Source organism: Pholis gunnellus (genome assembly GCF_910591455.1).
Source record: "Pholis gunnellus genome assembly, chromosome: 16".
NCBI lineage: Eukaryota > Metazoa > Chordata > Actinopteri > Perciformes > Pholidae > Pholis > Pholis gunnellus.
Window position 1 is genome coordinate 4,780,913 of NC_136543.1, and position 17,235 is coordinate 4,798,147.

The 17,235-nt window shown below is 44.0% G+C and overlaps 1 long non-coding RNA gene across 2 annotated transcripts; it reads left to right on the plus strand.

Moving 5' to 3' along the window:
- Positions 1-13,656: 13,656 nt before the first annotated feature.
- Positions 13,657-16,230, plus strand: LOC306707910. Of its 2 annotated transcripts, XR_013767437.1 has the most exons (5): positions 13,657-13,693; positions 14,347-14,519; positions 14,914-15,010; positions 15,324-15,443; positions 15,529-16,230. It is a non-coding gene; the product is annotated as an uncharacterized lncRNA (long non-coding RNA). The 2 variants fall into 2 exon arrangements; XR_013767438.1 differs by having other exon boundaries at positions 13,663-14,519.
- Positions 16,231-17,235: the final 1,005 nt, after the last annotated feature.

A 17,235-nucleotide genomic window follows, 5' to 3' on the forward strand; every position in this document is an offset into this window, starting at 1 on the left:
AAGATGAGGTCGAGGGGTCAATCACAGCGGCGTCATGCAAACAGCATTACGCAACCGCGTCACGTTTTTGTCCTCCATTTTTGTATCAGACACAGAGGGCAGTGGGTCATAGGAGCCTGCAGGAGAGACAATCGTGGGGAAGTTTAAAGCCGCCTCGTTATTGATTATTCAGACACCTTGCTGCGTGTCCCCACTAATGTTCTCAAACCTCCACATTCTCTCGCTCAGAGGAATGCCCTTGTTTTCTATGCAGAGCTTCTGCAACTCCTCCTGCTTTCCCCAAAACCCAGGGATTCCTCAGATAAGACGATTCGTTATTCTTCCCGAACAATGCCAAGTTTGTCAGTGTCCTCTGGGCCCCACGCTGTCCGTTTGGCCACCGAGGGAGGAATTTTTCCACTCCGTGCGTTCCCTCCGGAGAGAGCAGCTTTCTCCTGCTCTTGTTTTATAGACACAGGTGGAAGTGGGTCACCGCAGTGCCTGTGACGGTGTTTTTATTATCGAGACAATATTGATGCATCTGCGAGGGGATGTTAATCCGCACGCGGCACGTCAAAGCGAGTGGATTTATTTGGGCCAAGATGGTGCTCTGATTTAGCTGAGTGCATCTTATTTTAGGTCGCTGCCTCCGAGTTCTGACATAGTTTTGCATAAACGGAGACACCGCTGCTGTCAAGAGTTTCCATGCATTCCTCCGCCCTCTCATTGACGGCCTGTCAATGCTCTTTTTAAAAATAGCACCGTGTCATCGGTTTGACGCAACAAGTCGGTCGTCACGCCTCGCCCAGCTGGCTTTGATTGCTGCCGCTCAGAACAAAGGAAAAGCATGTGGGAGAACGTATGGCGCATGTTCTCACTTATGTAAAACGTCACACTTTCTGCGTGGATTCAAAATAACGTATTACACGCTTTTTGAGTTTATCTGCAGGCCGGACCCGAGCTGAGCGAATGACACCACGGTAATCTGTCTCCAGCTGGAACTCAACTCCCGCGCGTACAAAGAACACAGTGGTAATATCAAATGTCGTGTTTGTAGACACGCGAGTCAAAGTGTTCGTGCACGAGCAGAAGTTTTTCGGACCTCGTGTTCATGGCCTGCATTTTGTAATTATCTCTCTGTAGGAGTCTGCCATTCTTGTGGTGGATTCAAATTGCCATCCTAAGTATGCAAACCAAACACTTCCTACTGCTACTGCTAACTATTAAAAGCAACATGGCAAAAACACAGGGTGGCTTTTATTGTGACGTGGTCACAGGAAATGCCACGCATTTCTCACTGAGGTTTGCTCCTGACAGTGATTGCTCATCAAAAATGCTTCTACGCAAACAAGTCAGCAGCATTTTATCTTTATTTTTATGGTGCAATTATTAATGAGTGACATCTTTATTAAAACAGGGCGTTTGTTTGGCTGTGCTGTAAACAGACACACCGGTTGCTCTCGCGTCGTATTTTTGACTTAAGTAGCTGCTCAATCTTAATGGTTGAGAATTTTTAAACTGACAGCTAGTTTTTCTTAGTATTTTTAGTCATGCAAAATTCTAATAGGTTTTATTTTTGGAGTAAAGTATGTAAAGTAGTATATCCAAGTTCTGAGCAAATGTCTCATTAATATAACACTGCGCAATGACAAAATGCCAAACTACCTCATCGCAGCCGATTAACACACTCTTTCCTTTTTTCAAATGTACTTTTCAAAGCGAGCCATCCTGCCTCCACGATAACAGCAGCTTTTCTCCTTCAACCTGGGAAAGAAATTCAAATGCAAGTGACTTCTCCTTGTAGGTGGAAAGCAGCTGGTTCACTTAACCAGATCAGAGATCAAAGGGAGCAGCGCGGCCCTCCGCTTTCTCCACAGCCTTTGAAGTTTGCTGTGTGCAGCCTCAGTTCGGGATAACAGAGCATCCTGCATCTTATACAAGTACTTCCATAATCGCTGCTGCGCGTCCCGGTGTCGGCCAGGATACAACAGGATGGGAGTCTGTCGTATGCAAAAGAGCAAGATGAGACGCTCATGTTAACTGTCCTATACCCAAGGAGACTCCAAACATAGCTCAGCTTCCACAGGCAGCACATTACCCAGCAATGTGAACAGTGTGAAATACCACAGCGCTGCAGGCACCTGTGCCACATGCCGAACTTCAAAGTGTGAACATCATCGCAGAGTCACTGAGTGCATGGGACATGTTTACCAGGACACTGGAATAGCTGGAATAATTAGAGCAGATGCATGTCTGCTGTGAATCACGCAGTCATGAATATTTAGACAAGCTGAACAAATACGTTTTAAAGGTGCTTTATGAGATTGGGAGCGTTTCTATAAAGTGGTGCACGATCGACATGTTTTTGTGGGCCAAGCCTGGAAGTTAGCATCGCTATGGGTTCCCTCTGCAAAACGCCAATGGGATTTTTCCATTGGATTTGGGGTTATTGCTGAAAGTAAGCTCTGTGGCAAACAAAAGTTAGATACTTGCATGTTTTGATAATCTTCACAAATAAACAATTATTTATGATTTATATAAAAATATAGCTAACAATATGCGACAAACAACAACACAAAGGTCTCATGAATGCCAGTTTTGCACATCGGGGTTGTGATGGCGTTTTGAAGTCTCATTAAGCCACTTGTTAGCAACTGCTTTTTAAAGACACTTAAAAGCTCCAAAATTCACGAATATTTACCGACGTATTTTAGCGTAGAACAAAACGTTAAAATCTCTTAAGCTTGTATTAACCACAGAACTTATTTCAGGCATCTAACCAAAAACCCATTCAGAAAACATACCTTTGACCTCGAGACGGGGGAGCCGAACGTTCAAAAATGCTCTTTTCTGGGCTTTAGGACTCATTCCTGCAGCACACAATTGCCTCCACACAGCTCTCAACATGGCGACGGTTGAGCCGGCTCAAATATAGGATTTTATTTTGATGTAACCAGCAGCAATTGCTTGTTTTGAGTCGTTATGGTTCCAGTTTGTAGTTCTTATTGACAAGTGGGAGATATTGTCGCGGTTGGTCATAACTTTCCAACAATTTAAACTAGGAGGATGACGTGTGTTCTTTTTTACCACTTCGCTGCTCGTATTTACGGTCCTTATGGTGTGAACATTAATGCAACATCACAGCAGCCTTTCTTGTGGGTAAATCAGGGTTTAACTGATAACTCTCGCTTAGTGATTCGCTTTGGTGAGGCGGGTGTATTCTTAGATAAACGTCAAAACCTGTGATGTCTTAAGAACAAAGTCTTTCCTTAAATATTCAGCGTTAAACAGGAGTGAACGATCACGGAGGCCCACGTGCCTTTAAGCAGGCCGGTCAACGGTCTGATCGTGAGAGCGGAGGGTCGCTGAGCTGAATCATGGGAACCAGAGGCTGATCACTCGTCAACCGCCACGGCTCCTTATATCACAAAATCATATGACAGAAGCAGAGACACGAGAGGTTTACACTTTTGCAGCATTCCTGACCTAGTTTGTACACACACACACACACACACACACACAAACACATTTTTCTACTGGAGTTTCTTCTCATGAGAACCGTTTGGCGAGTGCATTCCTGCACAGAACCACATGAGTGGATTTAGGGTAATAACCGATGAGAGAGTTATATAATGGTTTTCTGCAGTCGCCCAGCCCGTAACCTTTATTTGCTTTATTTACTCTCATGCAGACACATGGGACCATGAAGAGGACGGAAATGAACGCTGTCTGTTGTCCTTAGATCAATGTTGGATAAGACAAAAGTGAATCTCCTTATGTTTATAAATGTCAAAGTGTGTTGTTTTCACATAGTTTCACAGACATAAAAAAAAAAGCACCACATTACATGACGTTATTCAAAGCTCTGGTCGTGGACCTTTGGACACTAGAGGATGTTGGAGTACTTAAGCTTTTATGTAAGAATTTCAAAATGCAAATTCTTGGTTAAATGAGTGAAAACAAACGGTATGGTGTTAGTCTGTAAAGTCCCTTTTAGACTAGACTAGACTAGAGAATCTGTAACATTGCTGGCTGTAGTGATGGAGGTGTCTGAGACAAATGTTTGTTTTGGTTTAATTCAGAGATGACGTGACATTTACAGAGATGGCCACAATGCTGACATCAAAGACACAGGGAGGGAATGCTGGTGTGACGATGGCAATATCAGTCGGTCTAACAGACTGAAATATCTCTGCAACTTTTGGATCATTTGCCATTTGTTACTGATATTCATGGTCCTCAGAGGATGAACCCTACTGACTTTGGTGACCCTCTGACTTTTCTTCAGGCGCCACCAGCAGATCTTATTCTTTTCGCTTATCCTTTGAAATTTCTGAACATCTATGTGATAAATCGGCACAACATTTTGTCCAGATATTCATGGCTCTCAGAGGATAAATCCCAATTACTTTATTGATCTATCTATTATTGATTTATCTCACCCCATCATCAGATCAAAATATCTACTTATAATATAATATTTGCTAAATACTTTAAAAACTGGTGATATTCACATCAGCCTCCGTTGTACTTTGATTAGTATTAATTAGTTAGTGAGTATAAGTTAGGTAGGTTTTTTTAAGGCTGATATTTTCAAACCAAGGTCACTAGTAGCCGATATTTTGTCTTATTATCTTTTAGTAGACTATTTGCATATAAAAAAAATAACAGAACTTCAGTATCCTTGTACGTGTGAAAAAGCCCTTGTAGCAAAATTTAGATGATCACAGGATACTAAAACTTGAGGTAAATGAAATGGAAAAATACATTTCACTGCACATTATGTACCTGTAGCCAGTGTGTGTGTGTGTGTGTGTGTGTGTGTGTGTGTGTGTGTGTGTGTGTGTGTGAGAGAGAGAGTGTGTCATTATAATAACGTTCCTGACAGGTACAGGAAAATAGTTTATTAGGTTAGCACACTTGAATGACGGGAACCATTATTCAGTAAACTAAGGGGCATCAGTGACATACATACAAATACATCTACCCGTCATTATTTCTGTAGCTTCGTCTTTATCACACAAACGTGAGTGATATTGATCTTCTTATCGAACTTAAAGAAAGCGCATGAGGGTATTTTCTATAAAGTCGAACTGCCAACCAATGAGCATGTTTGTGAAGGAGGGTTAAACTAACTTACCTGTACTGCTGCTCTGCTCCTGTTGCGTCTATAAAGTTTTACCCCAATAATTCTAATTTGCTAAAGTCTTAATTTAATGAAACATCTGTATTCGTGTTCACATGTGGCGTCTTCCTGGAAAAATGTCCATCTACTTTTATCTCACTCATGACCTCAACCTCGGATACTATAAAGGACTTTTGCATCACTTTCTCTAAAAAGACTCCCACACATCCATACCAGCTGTTTGTCTCTATGGACAACTGAGTGAACTCTACACCATCACCAGATCTCAGCAACAGCTGGAAGCACAAACAAACTAAAACCAGGGAAAATAAAACCCAGAGATATAAAACTTAAAGAGATTAAACACTGATTTGTAGCGAATGCACTGAGTGTACTGACACAGTCTGTACTGATGGTGTAGAATTTAAGCTCTTTGCAGCACATAAAGGCCTACTGCAGAAAAAAAGAGCCACAATGGAGGTTGTCTTTATAAACGAGGCTGTCTGAGGGACAGACTTCAGGGCCTGGGTGTGTGTTTAACAGTGGGTGACGGCCCCTCGGGGCCCAGCGAGTGTTTTTATGTCACAAGTGTTTCCGACATAAACATCAAAAGTGAGCCGAGCGCTTCCCAGCAGCACCGTGGATGTCTCCTGCAGATATACGCTCTTTCCCTAACTCTGACTCAAGTGGGTCTGGCTAATTATAGCTGCTGGCCGCCCAGGACGACTTCACACATCTGGTGTTATGTGCTTTTGTCACTCCTCCGTTTCTGACGGGATCCCGCTGAGCAAAGTTCACTAAGAGACAACACCTTGTTTTTTGTTATTCAGTCCGGCCTCTCCGCTGTTTTTGCCATGGAATGTGGCAGAAGGTCACGTAGCTTACTCTCAATTTACTGCTGAGTAATGAAAAAAGCCACGGTATCTCTGAGCTGTCGACATGTGTAGGAGTCGTCTGTGTGTTTTAGTGCTCGGACAGCCTTTCGTTGTTTGGATGATTGATCCATTGTTGAAAGGACCATTCCGCTGATTTTACAAATGAAGCTCAGCTGTTCAGCTACATTATGGGAGATCCGGTGTTTTGGAGTTTAAAAGTCATGAAAGTTTTGCAAAGAGAGTGTGAAGTGTGTTTGCAAAAACACCACAACTGTGCACATGGAGCTTGTAGCAGAGCAGCTGGGTGGTGTTGGGAGACGAAAGGGGGGGGGGGGCCGCAGTTCAGCTGGGACCAGCAGATGGATGCTGTTGGATTCGGGCGACAGATAATAGACTTAAGGACAGATCCCTGCAAGCCTGGCCCCTCTTTTCTCAATGAGCGCTGTAATCATCGAGCCCGCTGACGTGGAAACCTGCCAGGAGATCAGAGTTTGTGAGCGGCGCCCGACTGTGATGCTCCTCATTGATCCGCTGCTGTCAGCTGATTAGTCGGTGATGGAAGTTTCCACCCGGCGTTTCCACACAGCGCTTCGAAATACAACCCGCACAATCAGCGGCATGGGGTCCGACGTGAAACACCTTATGTAATGGAATAGTTTATTTGATTTTGCTCGTGGTGACCGACGATGAGGAGGCCACAAAATGACACGTTACCGTGGTTACGAGCTGTTCACCCGGCCCTTGGTCTCACACTGCTGTTGTTGCCCTTTTGGTTAGAAGTCAAGAATAACAGGACTGACTCGGGGAAGAAAACAGAGGGATGGGGGCGAGTCAGTTAGAGGTGATCCGTTACAACACTTCTCAGGTTGTAGTGAAATGAAATCCCTCAAAGGGTCACATGTGGGCAAACTACATTTCAGCCCGCCAACCACGGAGAAGATGATCATGTAGAATATCTGAAAAAAGGGCTGCTGCTATTTTGGCACGCTGTCTGAAGGCTCAGTCACACATTTTAGACCAAAATCAATTCATTTGAATAAGGCAAAGCATATTAAAGCAGCGCATTCACAGAGTGTCGGACCGTGAACCTGGTAAGTTCTCGGACATCTTTTATTGGGGGTGGGCCACACAAATTTTTGGTTTCGGTACGATACCAAATTTCTCTGTGGCCAGAATCACTGATAACAGTACCGACATCATGTGTGGGGGGAAAGCCACGTGTCATGATTTGCGAGGTGAAAGCATCATTAATAGGAATATATAACACTGTATATATGCAGAACATGCTGAGGAAGGCACGGGCTCAAAAACATCTGGGACTCAAAAACATCTGGGACTGTTGCCAATGTTTTAATAAAGAGAAAATAATGTAGGAAGAACAGTATAAAGAAGCCCAGTCTTGTACTGTAAGCTACCGAGGTGTCGTTCCCTCTGGAGTGACCCGGTTGACGCGCTCGTTGTACGTCTAGATTACCTTTGATGTGCGTTGCATTAGGTACATCATCACAGACAAGTTTGTTTATTTCCTTCAGCGTGGAACAACATAAAGGGAGGCCCGTTCTTTCCACCGACATTAAACACACCAGTTGTATAATCTCGTGAAACTGTTACCGTGAAGTGTAAAGCGGTCCAAACCCTTTGCCCTCCCGGGGTCAAACACCTGACAACAACAGTGATTTCCATAGCTTCATAGACGGAGCACGATTTATTCTCACCCTTGTTTATTGACTTAATTACATACATGTTACAGCACAAGACAGCTTTTAACTTCTACGTCTTACCAGATACACACACACACACACACACACACACACACACACACACACACACACACACACAGTCTCTCGAGTCAGAGTGATGTTAGTTTAGCTACTGCTACTTTACCCGAGACAACGATGCAAATAAGTCCATCATTGTCTGGCTGACGGAGCACGGCAGAGCAGGCCTTAGGTCAGATCTTGCATTTATACACATCTAGAGAGCGCTACATTGAGGTAACTATCGTATTAGCTTTGTTTTGTAATTCTGCTGTAGTTTCTGTCTTTCTAACCTATTTCCTGATGACATGCGAATGAGTCAGCATCTTCAGCAGCTCATTTACAGTAAGAAGTACTCAGTCAGGACATTTCTTTCTTTTTAATCAGAGAGGGGACAAACGTGTTAAGATAATCTGATAAAGTCACTGATGCATTGAGTCATGTGGAGAGCTGCTGGTAACGTCCCTCCTCCCTCTCAAGTCTCCCTAAAACATGTAAAAGGATTAAATCCGTCTCTGTTGCCATTAGGCGTTGTTAATTGATTCCCCCCCCCGAGTGGAGCCCCCGTGTAGATCAGAAAAATGTCCCTGCACGGGCGCCATTAGCAGCTGGACTCCGTGGCTTCAGTAGGAACGACACCACCCACAGGTAGGCCGGGAAACAAACCGGCAATTATGAGCGGCAGATCAGCATGTTCTGTCCCCGGACCTCCTCCCTCTAGCCTGGCCTGCTGTCAAGCTGCTCGTGCTCAGCCCCCCCCCACCCCCCTCTGTCTGCCTCCTCGCATCTACTTCACAATTACTGGCTGTCTGGTGGAGCGATAATCACTGCAGCAATCAAATCAGGCTCCAGATCCGCTCCCGTGTCTCTGCTCCAGTATCTGCCCGGCTGCTGCTGCTGCTGCTGCTCTGATGAGGGGCACGAGATCAGAACGGGATGTTAAAGTCTGTTTCAAGGGCCTCATCTATCTCCTCCTCCCTCTGCTGCTCCGTCACCCAGCATACGGCAGATACACACCACCGGGAAAGTTTGAAGGCCGGTCCCCACTGCGGTCAGATCCACAGAGCAGGAATGCTCCAGTGCCTTTTAAAAGTCCTGCATTCAAAATGTCACTTAAAAGTACAAACGTGACATCAGCATTGTATCACGACACCACCGTCATTATTGATGCATTAATATGTACCGCAGTAAAAACGTTGTTTTGTTTGTGAAATCCTGAAAAGTGTTCAAACAATAGTTGCCATATGAATGTAGTACAAAGACCAATGGTCCCTTCCTTCGTCAGACCCCCATACTTCTGGCGCCCTTGTTTGAGCCACACCCCTCCTCAAACCCACCCTTCATCTTTATCTCAACTACACACCTGTTAAGTTTCACGACTGCGTCTTGACCGATTCAGACGCCATCGTGGTGACAAAATCTGTCCATGGTAATACAAACCACAAAAAGGCTCTTTTTCCAGCGTGTTTATAGGTAATTTTCCATCAGTTGAGATGCAATCTTATTACTACTGTGAAGAAAAAACCCATGGAATCTTATTTGTCTGGCAGAATAAACCGTTTGGCCCTCAAAGTGGAAAAAACCCAAAGGTGATAACTAACTCTCCTCGTAAACTCTTCACGTGTCCCTGGTATTTTTATGAGTTGGAACCACCAAACAATCGACGCCTGTTGCCAAACATGATTGAGTGAACCACAATATAACTCCTGTTGCCGATCATAAAAATGCTCTTATCGCTAATGCTGTTGCTGAAATACCCTTTTCTCACTTCGTTATCTCGAGAACAAAACATTTTGATCCACTTGTGCTGAGAAACGCTCCTGAGTAATGCTGCTGGGAACAACAAGACTCTGAGATAAGAGTGGATTTATCTCGTGGCCCCCCCCCCCCAAAAAAAACAAAAAAAACAGAGCTAACGTGGAGATGCGATGAGAGTGTTTGCAGAGTCATGAAGCCGGGACACTGTGTCATGTGATAAGGCTGTTAGAGAGCCGAAAGTCCCTAAATAATCTGGACGTAATCCCTGGTGCCATTGAGTGTGAAAGAGACACAGAGGCCGCTGGGGAGGGGGGGGGGGGGGGCATGAGGTCATATGGCGGCACACATGAGGAGGAGGAGGAGGAGGGGGGGGGGGGGGGCAGAGAGAAGCTGAGTCACGGGGAGAACATCCTGCGTGCGACGAGCGCAGTGAGGCATTAAGAGGCTGACTCAGGCCGGTGGGAAAATTGTGTACTGGAAAACTTCTTAACAGTATAATGTAATGCATCCGCTGGAGTATGACTACACGCGCACACACACACACACACACACACACACACACACGCGCGCACACACACACACACACACACAAGGCCGCTCCGTTCTTCGTGTCCATTTTTTTTCATTCCAGGTTGTTGTTTCCAGTGGAGGAGGAAGTGCTCGGATATATTTTTACTGATGTAAAAGATGCAAAACCGCTCTGAAAATACTCTGCTGCCAGTAAAAGTCCTTCATTTAGAATCGAGAAGTGTTGTCAGCAGAATGTACTACCGTTATCCTCCACTCTCTGCCCACGTTGTGCCGCTGCACAGCAGCTTCCCTCCGGATAAATAAAGCTTTTATCTTTAAGTATCAGAAGTAAAAAGTCCTCATTATGCAGTATGGTGGTGTTGTGTTAGATAGATATAACGTTAAATTATTCTGCTCTCATCGTGAGCAAACAAAAGTATGAAGAGTGATATTGTAGCTTCTCAATGTGGAGCCACTTTAAGATATTCGTGTATACTATTTGGTAGATTAGTGGTATAGTACTGCTTCTTATCATATACCACATGTTTGTTTCATGTAAATAAAAAAGTATGGTACAAGTACCTCAAATGTGTAGTTACGTGCAGTGCTTTAGTAAATGTACTTATTTACAGATTTTAACCTCCTGAACTCTAGCTGTGTTCCAAATCTCATCCTTTTTCTATTTACTTTTAGTACACACTACAAAGTATGTACTGTTGCATGTGGTATGCATTTAAATGGGACAAACTACTTCCTTGAACTTTGACCCCTCATGCTCATATATCTGCTGCGAGTAGCCAGGAAAGCGTGCTGGCTTGCGTACTGCAAAATGCCACAGTATTAGTGCTAGCTAGAGGTCACTAGAGCTTTGCTCACTGACATTATGATCCTCCTTTTTCTCCACCACGTGTATGAGGTATTTCACCTTGTTTCAGGGATCAGGTGAAAAGGATTACGGGCTCATTAAAACCCCCGAAGTCCGAATCAAACCCTCAATTATCCTCAAACAAAGCCTCTCGGGCCGCCGCGGGGTTTCGTAAGAGAGGCCGTCCTGCTCCCGAAGCAGCTGGAGCCTCAGCTCGTGTTCCCGCCATCCCAGAACCGGACTGAACTGAAGGGTCCTCGTCAGACCGCCCCGGCACACGGAGACTCAAACAGAAGGGGCCCCCGCCAGAAAACATCAAAGTCAGAACAGAGACAGAGCCTGCACGTTGTTAGATTAGACGTGGCATCATTTGTTTTTTTAATAGTTCAACTTTTCTTACCAGAATCTGAAACATCTCTGCCTCCTGGATGGATCAAAATACACATATTAATGAAATATTAACACAAATTGTGTGCATGTTTGATGATTGCTTAATAGTTTAATTCATTTATCAAGCAGAAGTATCAAATATTTGCAAGTTCCCGCTTCTCAAATGTGAGGATTTCTTGCTCTTGTCTGGTTTCTTTATTGTAAATGCAATATTTTTGTGTTTTAGACTGTAAATTGGACAAAAAAACTGCATAAGTTTATAAAAAATTTAACTAACTACAGCATCCCTCAGACGAGGTGGCATCTCTAGGACCTAGAGTGTGGCGATGCCAGTCTGATACACACTCTGATACACACACAGACACACACACACACACACAGACACACACACACACACACACAGACACACACACACACACACACACACACACACACACACACACACACACACAGACAAAGGCATTATTCACATTCCGACTCAGTGCAATCTAATGCCGCTTACATAACTTAAAGTCTTTAAGTGTTAAAACCAACCCTCTTGTTACTTGTAGCTGGAATAAAAGGTGCGTTACGTGAGAGAAAACTCTCTCTCTCTCCCTCTCTCTCTCTCTCTCTGACACTAGTTTGATTAACCTCTCTGTCGCCCTTCAGCAATGCCTCTAGCTGTGGCGCCGCTTTTATTCCAAATCGGACTCACTTTCACATTGTGTGGCTGTTATTCATAGATTATTCATGTGAAACACATTGGTAGGTGCAGCTTTAACTTCGTCGGCCTCGAGATTTAGGATGAATTAAAATACTGAATTAGATCAGGGTTCCACCCCCATGCTACAGAGGGCCTGACCTCGGTGTTCTCAGCAGCCCCTGCCTTATTGTGACATAACCACTGATATGAAAGTAATCTCATTTTTGGAGAAGCTTTTTGGTCATTGAGCTATTTTAACAATCTGCCCAGAGGCTGAGATCTCATTTGTTCATGCTTGTTTTGTTTTGTAGGCCTCTGTTTCTGTTTTTCTGATGGGATGAATCCAGGCACATGGTGGAAATAGAGTTATTGAAAGAGGTCAAATCTGGACGGCACACCCGGGCCTTTTCTTATTTGAATGCTTCAACAGAGCCCAGATCTGCGATGGCGCCACTTTTGCTTTTATAAGAGACACAGACTTTTCCCTGTATAAGCGTCCGAGGAGCAGCTGAACCGGCTCATGTTTGGGTCCGAACACAGATTGGGATTGTGCGTTCTCTTCATCTGCATGCGACACACACGTCAGCCGGGCATCTCTGCGGGCAAACAAAGCTGAAATTCATCACGGACGTCTGCCGATGGTGCGGCCCAGGCAGGAGTCTGCTCCTCTATGGCTCGTATTGTTGGACGGTAACTGCGGTCTGAGTCATCCACCACGAGCGCCCTCCTCGTGGATGCTCCCGACTCCCACCAGCATCGGCTGTCCTCTGTGTTATGAAAGCCCTCCCACGTGCAGTAGAGATGCTCTGTGGGGGCTTCTAACCACTTTATACACACACTATCCTGTATAACCAATTTGGGAAATTGTTGCTCCATTAAACCTGTCAACAATATTTGATAAACACAACAAACACAAAATCTATATTTTATCATAAAATGTCCTTTATATGAGCTGCAGTGTGCCAAACCTTCATGTTATCAGTCCACATGGGGAAATGGAAAGTCATTTTGAACCATGTGATCATAATTTATGAAATATCCATTCCGCCCTTTGTTTTGTACTTCATGTTAAAAGTGAAGATTTATTTTTTCCCATTTGTTCTCATTGTGAAACGTCCAGTATGAGGAAGTGAGTGAGACTGTTTTAGAATTATTTAGTAGATGTGGCATCAATTTATTTTTTTAGTTCAACTTTTCTTACCAGATTCTGTAACAAATCTGCCCCCCCGGTATTGGAAAAAAAACTGTACAAATATGTATTGTCAGAGCTCAGTTTATAGACGGATCTTCACCACAACATCAAAGATGTAAAATTCAGATTCAAACATCTTTGTTATTGTATTGCCCCCTGCTGGGAGACCCCGTGAACTGCCGTAAAACCTCAGAGAAAACCATAGACGGTATACAAGAAGGAGGAAACGAAGAAGGAAAACCTCGTTTTAAATGTCATGAGATGCTTGTAACAGATACTGGTACAGGTATTAAAGAAAAGTGGCACGTGTGGGAAACTTATGTGAGAGTATTTAGGGTCAACAAGACTAATGAATATAATTAGTTTCCTTTTGTTTGGTTCATTATTTTAGGGTCCTTACTCCACGCTCCAGAGGGTGGCGGTAATGCACCCGAAAGCTGTTTGCCAACCTTTATTAACAGCAAAAGAAGAAGAAGAAGGAAACCGCTTGCGTTGACTTAAAACACGTCACATCCGGGCAGTTCGTTCAGTTGAGAAAACAGCGGACGTATAGAAAGGTAACGTACGTGAACATTATCCGTCTCCATCCGAACTACATTTAAAAATGTATAACGTTTTTGACCTCTTGAAGCGTTATTTGAAGCGTAAAGTTGTGATGAAATGGCGTTATTGTTGATTAAATTGTATTTCTAAACGTTTAAAGGCGGGCGGTGCTACTTCTGCTCACTGTATCACAAACGCCAGTTTTTAAACAGCCGTTACTTATTTTCTGTTTAATAGACCGAAGACGTGTTTTTAACGTCAAACATCAAGATGTCGAGGTAGTATATATTTAAAAATGTAGAGATATGTTGACCACTTAGTACTAATGCATCTCCCAGCCCGTAGGAATGCATTACGTTGTGATTAGCATGGCACGTGTGCTCTCACAGGAAACATACGAACACTTACAGTTCTAAACTTCAGAGTTTTCTGTGTAATGTGAACGATGCAGACCTTATCCAGCGAGGCCCAGCCTGCAGTGGCTATGTCCTTTCCTGTAGGTCCTGCTAGAGAGACCTGAGGCCGTTTGAGGCCCTGCCGTGGCTCCTCGCTGCAGGGTTATAGGTAAACCTCAGACAACCTGTTCACAGGAAGCATCCGGTTATTGTGTAAAGTGAACTATCACACGTTTGAGCCAGTGTGTTAATTCTGTTTGCTGTTTTCTTAGTTGTGAACACCTTCATGGGAGAATTCCATGAAGCAGCGAGGAGACCATGTGAGGACACCATGTGCCATGAGGAGACTAGTCTGCAGGTTTTTTAACAGGACTTCAGAGATGAAGACCTGCTCAGACCTCCTGACTTGACATCTGCTGCTCAAGTGTGACTTTGAGCTGAAAAGGTAAGTTTAGTTTGTTTTTTTTAATTTAAAGAACAAATGTGTATTTTCAGAGCTCAGTTTATAGATGGATCTTCACCACATCAAATATGTAAAATTCAGATTCAAACATCATCCTGGCCTGAAATAGCTGTTAGTCATGTTGCGTACTTGCAATACCGCTTCATTGCCGTGAATGCGTGCAGACCTTATCCAGCGAGGCCCAGCCTGCAGTGGCTATGTCCTTTCCTGTAGGTTCTGCTAGAGAGACCTGAGGCCGTTTGAGGCCCTGCCGTGGCTCCTCGCGGCAGGGTTATAGGTAAACCTCAGACAACCTGTTCACAGGAAGCGTCCGGTTATTGTGTAATGTGAACTATCACACGTCTGAGCCAGTGTGTTCTGTTTGCTGTTTTCTTAGTTGTGAACACCTTGATGGGAGAATGCCCACTGCAGAGATGAAGTTCAAACCTCCTGACTGGACATCTGCTGCTCAAGGATGACTTTGAGCTAAGAAAGTAAGTTTAGTTTATGTAATGTAAAGACAACACCTGGCCTGAAATGAGCCGTTAGTCATGTTACCGCTACATTGCCTTGGACGCGTGCAGACCTTATCCAGCGAGGCTCAGCCTCTCAGTGGCTCTGTTCTTTCCTGTAGTGTCTGCTAGAGAGACGCGAGGTTGTTTGAGGCCCTGCTGTGATTCTTCACGGTGGGGTTATAGGTAAACCTCCAACATTTGTCGTCTTGGGTTTTCGAGCTGGACGTTGGACTGTTTGGCGTGCTGCTCCAGTGTCGTCTATTGACTCAAATCTATTTCTTTGCTTTTACAGGCGCTTCCAGCCGGCCTCACTGAGAAGAGTTTACCAGTGACCATGTGGATCCATGTTCTGGCTCCTCATTGAACCTGCAAACTAAAGCGTGGTCACAAACATGACAGGACTTTGAAGCAGGTGAGGAAACGGTATTCCTCCAAACAGGCTGATGAATATTTGTTTTAAAACAAAGAATTTGATAGACTGTTTTCTTTATTTGCAGATTTCAGAGTTGGAGAACCAGTTCATCTGCTGAGGTCACGCTTGTACATTTGCAGTAAAGTTAATTTCTGTTCTACTCCGGTTCAAGCACCGATGGAGATGGAGCCTTCTCATAGCTGCCCCCTCCCTCTGGAACTCTCTCCCCAAACGCATCCCAGAATGCACCGATCTTTCCATGTTCAAATCAAAACTCACTGTAACATGTCCCTGCTACCATGGGGTTCTTAAGGCACAATGACGCCACACAGTCAGGAAGCGGATCGTAATCTCTTTTATTTATTTCACCGCTCACGCTGGTCTCGGCCGTGGGTTCCAGCGCCCAGCTCTGAGCGATCCTCCTTGTCAGACTTCTCGCTCTCAGCGTCGCTCGGCCCGCCTGTGTCAGTCTCTCGCCGCTGTACCTACTGATCGTTTAAAAGGGGACAGATACCATTACTAATTGTCCCCAGCTGAGGCTGATTAGTCCTCTCCCCGCCCCGTTCCCTGAACCACTCCCTCCCCACAGTCAGTCCCCTCTGCAGGTGAGCCCAACCACGCCCACGCCACCACACTCACCTTTTCACAACTGCTTTTAATGTGTGTTCTATGTTTGTAGTGTATAGCTTTTTATGATGATTTTAATGTTTGTAAAGTGTCTTGAGTATCCTGAAAAGTGCTTTATAAATAAAATGTATTGGTCCATAAACAATAAAGGAACATATTCTCAGAATGTCTCACCTGGTCTTCTATAAAAGTTGGATCTTGTGTAATGAGTGGGTTAGTTTAGCTACTGAAGAGTTCATGTTTGAGTGGTCTGAAGAGTGCCTATAGGTGCCGCTGTGTGATCATACCTCTATGCTAAATGGAATTGGTCTTTCGTTAGAGTATCCAGTCTCTGGCCAGGATGATTTCTGTATTTATTGATTGATGGTTGTCTCCTGACTGGACGCTGGCGGTGTCGGGCGGTATTTTGGACCAGAGCAACACATCAAGGTCGAGGCTGAGTTCCACCAAGGCTCACTTATCCAACCAGATTAACAGACTAACCGTGACGATGAGACCGGGAGAAGACAAGCGGGTCACAGGACCTATTACTGTCGCAGAACACCGTACAGCGGGAGGGAGGGGGGCACACAAGTTATTAAAGAACTTTAGGGGCAAATGTCATTTTGCTTTCAAAAGACTTGGTTCTTAGCATGTTCGTGTTCTATATGGGGCAAATTATGTTTCAATAATTCTTGGATAGTGTCTCAAATTAAACATGTATGACCATGCCTGTTATTTATATATATATATATATATATATATATATATATATGGAAAAAGATGGTTGACGGGTAAACAGCTGCATTTGTAATTTAATTTGCAGAAATCCAAATGTTATCGCATCAAATCTGATAATGCAATGAGCCTTGAAGATAATATCCAGTAAGTTCCTCGCTTAAAAAAAGCAAAACATTTGAGGACATCTTGGTTTGAAATACTGAGTTTAGATTATTCTGAAAGTTGTAATTCAGTTACAGACCCACGTGAGGGTGATATTACGCCATGTGTGAACTGTAGAACAGGATCACTTGAGGTAAACAGAAGAATCCTTCTCGGTATTTTTCACTTGGTTTGTTTTCATTCTTTGGGCTTATTGGTGGTTACTCGTATTGATGGATCGTGGGAGAATGTATGTAGATTTATTTCACTTTCTAAAAAAATTAATATGTCAAGGCTTTTTATT